Source organism: Chenopodium quinoa, unplaced genomic scaffold, assembly GCF_001683475.1.
Source record: "Chenopodium quinoa cultivar QQ74 unplaced genomic scaffold, ASM168347v1, whole genome shotgun sequence".
In the NCBI taxonomy this organism is placed as follows: Eukaryota; Viridiplantae; Streptophyta; class Magnoliopsida; order Caryophyllales; family Amaranthaceae; genus Chenopodium; species Chenopodium quinoa.
The window spans coordinates 804,481-814,166 of NW_018745650.1; the positions used below are offsets into that span (position 1 = coordinate 804,481).

Sequence of the window (9,686 nt, forward strand, 5' to 3'; positions counted from 1 at the left end):
TTCTAACAATCTGTCAAAGCAAGCTTTTAAATCAGATATTATAGATTGTAGATAGTTAAGAAATTATTGAAATAAGCATTAATAGATTCAGTGATCTAAGTGCACTCCTAATTCACATTTAAATAGTCTTAATATCCAATGGCAATTAACAAACCAATTTCCAACCCTTACGCATCTCCACATTGATGAGATAGCAAAGGGAGCCCAAAAATTAACCAAAGAGACAAAATTCAACAGAAAATCAGACGAACAAACAAATCTAAAGCAAGACTAAGTTAGATCGAGCGAAACGAGTAGCATTTCGCATCAAAATCATGGAAAAAAATTAATATAGTTAATCACCTAATATCATTAATTTCCAACAACTACACTCTATATCAACCAAAAGCATCAAATATCGTAAAAACTCGAATTTGCAGTCATAATATACCAATAATTGACAAGAAATGAGAAAGAAAAACATACAAATGCGAGCAACATTGGAGTATTTGAAGAACGAATTTGAGAGAATTAGGGTTAAACTATTTGACGAGTGAAAAATCGTGAAAGCTGTAGATCTTCTTCTACTTAGATCTCTGCTCATCTTTCGGCGCTTCCTCTTTAATCTCCTCTTCTTCCACTGCAAAAATCAATCAAATCAACAAGTTAAACTTCAAATTAGTTAACAATGGTGGAAAAACTCGACTAAACCGAACAAATCAATGAAAGTAAGGAAGAAACAAAAGTTAATCGATTAGTAAAACAGGAAATCGAACTTAATTGAACAAGATCGAACAGATAATCGCAAAATCACACAAAATTGATGAAAATTTCAAAAACCTTAAAACCTCAAATCATGTAAAAAATAGCAAAATTAACACAAAGAACTCACCTGATAATAGATCGTAGAGCTGAAAAATTGTTGAAAAACAAAGTAATTGAAGCTGAATTTGAAAAAGTAGCGTGAAAGTTGGGGAAAAAATGTCGAGAAATTAGGAGAGAGAGAGTAGGAGAGAGGAGGAAGAAAATAACGGAGGAGTGAGAAATTGTTTTCGTGGGAGAGAGAGAAAAAATCAGTATATAAACGTTAGACGTCATTTGCTAGATGATAATCTACGGCTAGGATGAATCGTTTTCAGTTTTCAGTTTTCACCCTAACATTTGTTTTCACATGATCATCTTCCTATATATATATATACCCTACCTTAACTAACAATATTATAAATAATTTTTTTTTTAAAAGGTAAGATACATGGGAGATTAGGATTGTCTTCTCGCAAAACTGAAACCTAATCTATCTAAAAACACTACTACATTTTTTATTTATTGCAACCCCTAAATCCGTTGCATTAGGTATCAAAATCCGTTGTATTAGGCCTAATGCAAAGGCCATGTACCGTGGCATCTGCTGGCGTTGCAATAGGCCTAATGCAACGGAATTTGACACCTAATGCAATGGCAACATTAATCCGTCGCATTAGCTTAATACCTAATGCAACGGCATCATTAATCCGTCGCGATAGATTAATTCCTAAAAACATCAAGCTATTAAGACCTAATGCCATGGCAGAGACTATTATAATTATTATTATTTTTTAATTATTATACATGAACCAATATATATATGTATATAATTATATAAATCTATTTAGATATGACAAAATAAAGGAAATTTTATTGAATTTAAAAATTAAGAGTACATAAATATAATGTCGCACTTAAAAAAAATTACAAGTTCAAATAACACCTATAACTACATGTATATTCCTTAAAACATAATTTTGACATAAGTTTAGAGCTAATAGTATGAAAAACTTAAGCAGGTATTTTTTCATAATTTGTTAAAACTCTATAATTGGCTCCTTTTATCCTTCGTCGTCTACTCAATGGCGTGCAGCCTACCAGCTTCTACAAACAGTACTCTCCCAGCCATCACAACTGTATCATGTCGATGAGCAATGACCAAAGCCTATAAAAAACAATCATTAGTTTTTTAAATAACCGCATTGAAAACAAAAAATAAAAACAGATATTATTACAACAAATTCCACATGAAATTGGTTCAATCACGTTTACTCAAATGTTCAAGAATTTACCTTTTATCTGCATGGGAGCTCACATAAATGGAACAAAGTACCTATTATTGGTGACTTTAAGCTAGCATCAAAATAACTTTTTCACAAGTACGCATATCCCTTTGTCGTGCTTGAGAGTTAGTGGTTATTCATCAATCATATACCAATCATTGATGTGCTCAGGAAACAGTTTACATCATCCTAATTTAAGTCAGTGCTTATCGTTGAACTGAATAGCTCATGAATAATAATTGAAAGCTATATACCTGTAAAAGGAGTCAAAAAATCAGTATAGTCAATTTTCTGCTTCCTGCATACATCTTTCAGAAGTTACTTTACTGTCTCCCCTATTCAATCAGAAGCAGAATAGCAAATACTTTAATAAATCTCTGGTTGTTTAAGCTAGATGCTTAAAATGCGAGGATGATCGCATAAAGAATATGTAAATATTTCTAGGCTCTATATGCTAGCTAACACCTAAACAATATTAATGTAAATCAGAATGCCAAATAGAGGGAATTGAGGAAATACAAAGATGATCTAAAGCTCTGTACAATAGAGATCAAGATATATTCTCACCCAAGCGGTACATATTCATGTAGTCCAGAGCAGTACATTAATTGTGGACAAGAAAAATTAATAATCAGCAAGCAGGGAAGTCATTAATTTTTAGATAATTAATTAAAGGGCAATTTTGAACATTCTAATGGCTATATAATCTTTGATAGACTTACACAATTACAAGATTTTAAATTCATACAACCAAGTTTCTAGCATTTCTACTAGTTCATGGTTCAACTATCCATATTTCACAATTAACCTACCAACTACGCTTGAAATTTTAAACTTGGACTCATAAGAGCTAAGATTGTTTACATCTTAAAATTCTTGACCTCTCTAAGTCCCTAAGCAAGGGAAGTTGCTTATACATTATTGGTTAACTCTACATTGTGACTATAATAGGCAAGCGTCATTCTGAGACTATAATACCAGGGCATTCATTTACTCGTTGTAACTCCTTGCTGTTTGAGCAGTACATATCCTGCTTTACCAAGTTTAGGCAGGTTTGAAACAATATATACTAATATAATGAAACAAGGCAAATGTAGTGATACCTGGTTAGGAAGTATGAGAAATATTTAGGTCCTCTCTAGACTCCCGGGTCAGTGATCATCCTAGCAGAAACCTGCTATTTATAATCCTATTTCAGTAAAAATAAAATTTTATAATTACAAGAACATTTATTACAGTATCAGATAAAGAATAAGCTCTTAATAAAACCGTTAAGTTATTTTAGCTTGCTATAGATTAAGCCTTGAAGCATGATAGAAGGTAAGCAAACTAACTAAGAGCTGAGGACTTGCCACCAAGTGTAGCAAAAACAGAAAGTAAGCAAACACGATGTAAGAACGTGCCAATAGTACTTCTGAGCACACCAACTAATCAACAGAGTAGTTATTCATATGAGCTTGTACGGAATCAAATTGTAGCATGTCCTAGGACTTGGGTTTAATAGTAGGTTCACACATTTTCAATATTTGGATGATAAATTTTAGTCAAGCTAGAACTAGACCTATTCCAAAATAAAATATATCATTATCACAAGGAATTACATTGTTAAGAAGTATACTTCATGTATTGAAATGAAATATTTGTCAAAGAAAAATTGTAGGGTTTCGTAGTGATCCGACACTACGCGGAAGGAAACCCCCCAAGACCCGCCCCTTAATTAAAGCAATTAACATGCATAATAAACATAATTAAGCAAGACTAAGAACAAGAATTATACCTTTGTAGCGTGCTTCTCTCCCGAAGAGCTCTTACTTAAAAATCCCGAAACTACGAGATCTCCGACAGATCGTACCCTCGACCCGACCCGAGCGTCCCAAGTCTTGAAGGTTAGTCAAGACCCGGACAAACAAAACTATGAGTTTTACGAATCAAAGGTTTACTCTAATTACAAGAGTTGCCTTTTTAATTCCACTCAAGGTTGTTCATTTCCCAACACCCGTGAAGGGTATTTATAGGGAAATGGGTCCTTGGTTTTCAATCTCCCACCAATGTGGTAGAGTTGAAAAATCAATGATTTATTTAATTTCCAAATTAAATAAATAATCAATTAAATCATATTGCGACAAGTGGCATGATCATGTGCAAAGGAGTAGTGCCCAAGATTAGGTGGGGGACCATATGCCTTGCTCCCCAAGGGGTGGATTTGGTCCCCACACCACTCCACAAAACCAGCATGTGGTTGCTGGGCTAGCAGCCAGCTAGCGTGCCAGCTAGCGCTGCCAGCTAGCACTTCCCAGCATCCCAGCTAGCCAGTGCGTGCTGGTACTGGGCTGTGCTGGTGCTGGTGCTTTGTGCTAGCGCCTAGCGCTACTAGCACATCGTGCTGGCGCTGGCCCCAGCAGCCCACACACTTGCTAGCAGTGCACATTCCACGCACCACACGCATCCCCGTTGCACCTCTCGCACACGCACATGCCTCACACCATACGCACCTGCCTCGCACCATACGCACAAGCCTCACACGCATTGCAAGCCTAGCCAGCGAGCCTACCCACGCAAGGGCCTAGCATGCGTGCTGGGCGATACTGCCAGGCACCCTCGCACTAGCACACACGCCAGTGCCTAACACTGCTATGACTGTGCTTGGTGCGAGGCACGCACACACACATGCACATGCGCCAGTGCCTAACACTGCGATGGCTGTGCTTGGTGCGTGTGTGGCCCTGCCATGCGGACTCAGGTATCCAGGCAAGCACGCTGCTGTGCTGCGATGGGCTGCCTAGTGTCCCTGGTGCGCCTAGTGCTTGCGATGGTCAGCGATAGTGCCTAAGCACATGCACACACACATGGGTGTTGTGCTTGGTGCGATAGGGCAGCGATGGTGCCTAGGCATGATGCTAGGGCTGTGATAGTGCCTAGGCATGATGCTAGGGCTGTGATAGCACCTAGGCACTCATGCCACGCCTAGCACACCATGGTGCGCCTAGGCTTGCGATGAGCTAGCCTAGCCTAGCTACGGCTACGCTTATACTTGTCGCTAGTGATTTTGCGACGCTCGGTCTCGACGCCCTAGGCTCGATATCCGACGTCTGTATTCGTAAAACTCTGTCGACTTATTAAATCCTTCGGTCCTTCGGATTAATTCGTCGTCTCGGATCGGTGATTCGATTGGGTTCGACTCGAAGGGTTTAGTTAAGATTAAGCTGTAATATCAATTGTACCTTGATATTACTGATCGGAAGCGGCCTCCACCTAGGCATTCCAATCACTTGATCTTACTGAAGAATTAACTCTGTAATAATTCTGAACCCTCTATTGGAAAAATACACTTGTTGGAAGGACACCATTCCTTTCAATCTCCCATTTGTCCTTCCGGACAAGTGTGCATACAGTGTATAGCCCATTTCCTATGTCTCTTAATGTTTCTTCGTGAACTATAAGGTAAGATTCATCGTCATCCTTATTACGTTCAGAAGTGTTTCTCGATCTCCGAGTTCGACTGCCAATAAGTAGATGATTTCTAAAATCCATCTGAGCACGACCATTCATTTTCACAGTCTCGCTCTTCGAGCGGCCTTGTAAACAACAAAACATTTTCCCTATTATTAATAGGGGGACAATCCCAGTCTTGCATTGTAAGTTCCTCTTACTAAGAGGACTTGATCTCCCGAGTGTTCCCGTTATGATCTCCAGTTACGGCAAACGTTAGGAAACATCAAAGAGTCTAGTACTTAAACAAGAAAACTTCACAATACTCATGGTTGGAAGAAACAGGTTCCGATAATCATAATGAGAAATGTACTTATGACAATTTTGAAATTTCTTAAAGTACTCTCATTGGTCTTATCCAGTACAGTTCCAAACTGTACCTGTGCAAATGATTTATGACTGTCACGTCCTCGCAGCACAAGAAACGGTGCTGTAAATCATACTACACACTAATCTATGGCGGTCATCAATCGTCCATTTGTTAGATGACCTCGATTAGGGACAATTTTTGATTTAAATATTCAATGTTTAATTAACAGGTGTTTCTTCATCCAAGACATGGTCTTAATACCCTGTTTCGAATATTTCCGTAAATCGAATGGACTCATTATTTAATTCTAAACCACAATTAAATAGTAATGGAGTGAATGATAATTTTGCACAAAAATTAATTACTCCATTAATGAATGGTTTCAATACATTGTCTTACATTAAATCAACCAGTTTAATTAAAACACATGTACAGGGAATTTCAAAGCCAATCTCCAACGTGCTTGATTCCCATTACCTCAACGTGCTTGTTGTGTTTCACTTGAGGCAAAGGTTTAGTCAAAGGATCGGCTACATTATCATCCGTGCCGATCTTACAAATTCTGATTTCACCTTCGGATTTCCATTCCCTTATCATGTGAAATCGCCTTTGGACATGTTTGACCTTCTAGTGTTCTCTTGGCTCCCTAGCCTGAGCGATAGCTCCATTGTTGTCACAGTAGAGATCTATCGGTCCCTTGATGGAGGGTAACACACCAAGTTCACTGACAAACTTTCGAATCCAAACAGCCTCCTTAGCAGCTTCTGAAGCAGCCAAGTATTCAGCTTCAGTTGTAGAGTCTGCAGTAGCGCTGCCAGCTAGCACTGCCCAGCATCCCAGCTAGCCAGTGCGTGCTGGTGCTGGGCTGTGCTGGTGCTGTTGCTTTGTGTTAGCAGCTCACGCACTTGCTAGCAGTGCACATCCTACGCACCACACGCATCCCCGTTGCACCTCTCGCACACGCACATGCCTCGCACCATACGCACCTGCCTCGCACCATACGCACAAGCCTCGCACGCATTGCTAGCCCAGCCAGCGAGCCTACCCACGCAAGGGCCTAGCATGCGTGCTGGGCGATACTGCCAGGCACCCTCGCACTAGCACACACGCCAATGCCTAACACTGCTATGGCTGTGCTTGGTGCGAGGCACGCACACACACATGCACATGCGCCAGTGCCTAGCAATGCGATGGCTGTGCTTGGTGCGTGTGTGGCCCTGCCATGCGTACTCAGGTATCCAGGCAAGCACGCTGCTGTGCTGCGATGGGCTGCCTAGTGCCCCTGGTGCGCCTAGTGCTTGCGATGGTCAGTGATAGTGCCTATGCACATGCACACACACATGGGTGTTGTGCTTGGTGCGATAGGGCAGCGATGGTGCCTAGGCATCATGCTAGGGCTGCGATAGCGCCTAGGCATGATGCTAGGGCTGTGATAGCACCCAGGCACTCATGCCATGCTTAGCACACCATGGTACGCCTAGCACACACATGGTGCGCCTAGGCTTGCGATGAGCTAGCCTAGCCTAGCTACGGCTACGCTTATACTTGTTGCTTGTGATTTTGCGACGCTCGGTCTCGACGCCCTAGGCTTGATATCCGACGTCTGTATTCGTGAAACTCTGTCGACTTATTAAATCCTTCGGTCCTCGGATTAATTCGTCGTCTCGGATTGGTGATTCGATTGGGTTTGACCCGAAGGGTTCAGTTAAGATTAAGCTGTAATATCAATTGTACCTTGATATTATTGATCGGAAGCGGCCTCCACCTAGGCATTCCGATCACTTGATCTTACTGAAGAATTAACTCTGTAATAATTCTGAACCCTCTATTGGAAGAATACACTTGTTGGAAGGACACTATTCCTTTAAAAAATAACCAACAAAAATGTCAATTTGCTTATAGCTTACACCACATCAAGTCCAACAGTCATTAAAAGCATTTATTTGTTTATAGAAGGTCCTTTCAATGTTCAAGATTCTTTTCTTTTTCTTTGTATTCTTTTGCTTCTTTCTTTTGGGCAAATTACTTATGTGCATTGTAGTTGTGAGGTTGACTTATGTTCCAACTAGATTGAGGTATATAGTGATTCTAGTTAACCTATTTCAGAGACACTAAAAGAATCATTGAATGCATAATTTTCTTTTGAGTAGCCGTTAGGTAATCTTCTAGTATAAACACTTAACTTTGATCCAACTTGAAAACACCCCTCATACGTTAGTCACATCTAAAATTAGAAAAAGAATTAGAAAAACATTATTCTTCCCAACAAAATATATATTTAACCAACACATCCATTCAACCCACAGTAACACACAAGTATAAATATTGGACTAAATTAACAATAGCCTGATAGCATTGCATTTAAAGATTCGTGACTAAGGAAATAACAATTTCTCATACTAGGACATACATTCATACATTAAGGAAATACAAACCAGAACCAGAAATACATGTAATTTCTAGTTTTCAACTAAATAAACAATGGAATACAAAAAAAATTAAGAAATTAAGAAGGGTTTAAAAAAAAGCCTCCATAGGGAGATTGAGATGGAGCCCAAAATTAAAGTATCAGTGTACCACAAATTATGTTTAGAGGGAGGAGCACTAAAATCGGGAGCTACATTAATAGTTCCAAAGGATTATAAATTATACATAAATTGCAAAACAATTACAATTTCAAAAATAGAATCCCGAGCAAAATTTCAATCAAGCCTTTTGAGACATAATGAAGTCCGGCATAAAATATTACAATATGGGTGTTGCTTTATAGAATTACGATTAATTTTTATCTTTTTTATTTATAAACTCCAATTTGAAAGTTCAAAATTTTAATCAAATAATACAATTCTAAATTCTCAAACAAAGTAATGTAAAACAATGAAGCAAATATATTTTAATTTCAATATACAATTTGAAAAAAAGAAATCTAAATACATAAATTGCATTTCCAATTAAGAGCCGGGATTTGAAATTGTAAGGATAAAAATACTGACCCAAACCCCTGGCGATGTCAGTTGTGTTAGCGGCGGTGGTGGAACTGACTTTTGGTGGTGCGGTGCAGCGGTGGTCTAGTGAAGCATACTAGATCTCCCTCCATCTTGTCAAGGTGTTACTGATGGTGGTAATTCTTCCAATCGACACAAGATCCACGACCATTGGAGAACAAGTGAAACGTACAAATAGTGAGTAAATAATAATTACTAGAAATTCAAATGAGTTGATTCAAAAAATAGTTCGATAATCCACCTTAAAACCCTAGATTTTCTATACTGACAAAAAAATCAATGATAGTGAAACCCTAGATTGTCAAATTGATATTTGATGATTATGAAGAAGAATAAATACCTCAACTCAGCTTTAATGGAGGAATGAAAGACCAGCGTACGCCGCTTCAATGGAGGAAAGAAAGAGAGAAAGGAGAGAGAAAATGAGCGGAAGAGAGAGAAAATGAGCGGAAGAGTGTCCTCACTTTCCTCTAGTGACTCGCCAAATTTTATTAAAAATTAGAGGGACTTATATCAAAATTTAAACGAAATATCACTACCGTGGCATTAGCCTTTCATGCCGTTGTATTAGTACACCTAATGTAACGGCTTCTTAAAGTCGTGGCGTTAGCTCCACTTTTTGATGTACAAAGTTTATGCCGTTGCATTAGGCTTACCTACTGCAACGACAATAACATGAGCCGTTGCACTAGCTCTTTTTTAGCCGTTGCATTTGATTAAAATGTAGTAGTGAAATCTAGTCTAGAAATAAAAAGTAAGAAAATTTGCTATTCATAAAGGGGTAAATATCTTGGTGTATCGGGATAGAATAACCAA

The 9,686-nt window shown here is 38.8% G+C and overlaps 1 long non-coding RNA gene across 1 annotated transcript; it reads right to left on the bottom strand.

The window, feature by feature from the left end:
• Positions 1 to 2,946: 2,946 nt before the first annotated feature.
• On the bottom strand, positions 2,947 to 9,264 carry LOC110716912. Its single transcript, XR_002510623.1, has 3 exons — positions 9,211 to 9,264; positions 8,859 to 8,992; positions 2,947 to 3,240 (listed from the first exon to the last, which is right to left on the bottom strand). It is a non-coding gene; the product is annotated as an uncharacterized LOC110716912 (long non-coding RNA).
• Positions 9,265 to 9,686: the final 422 nt, after the last annotated feature.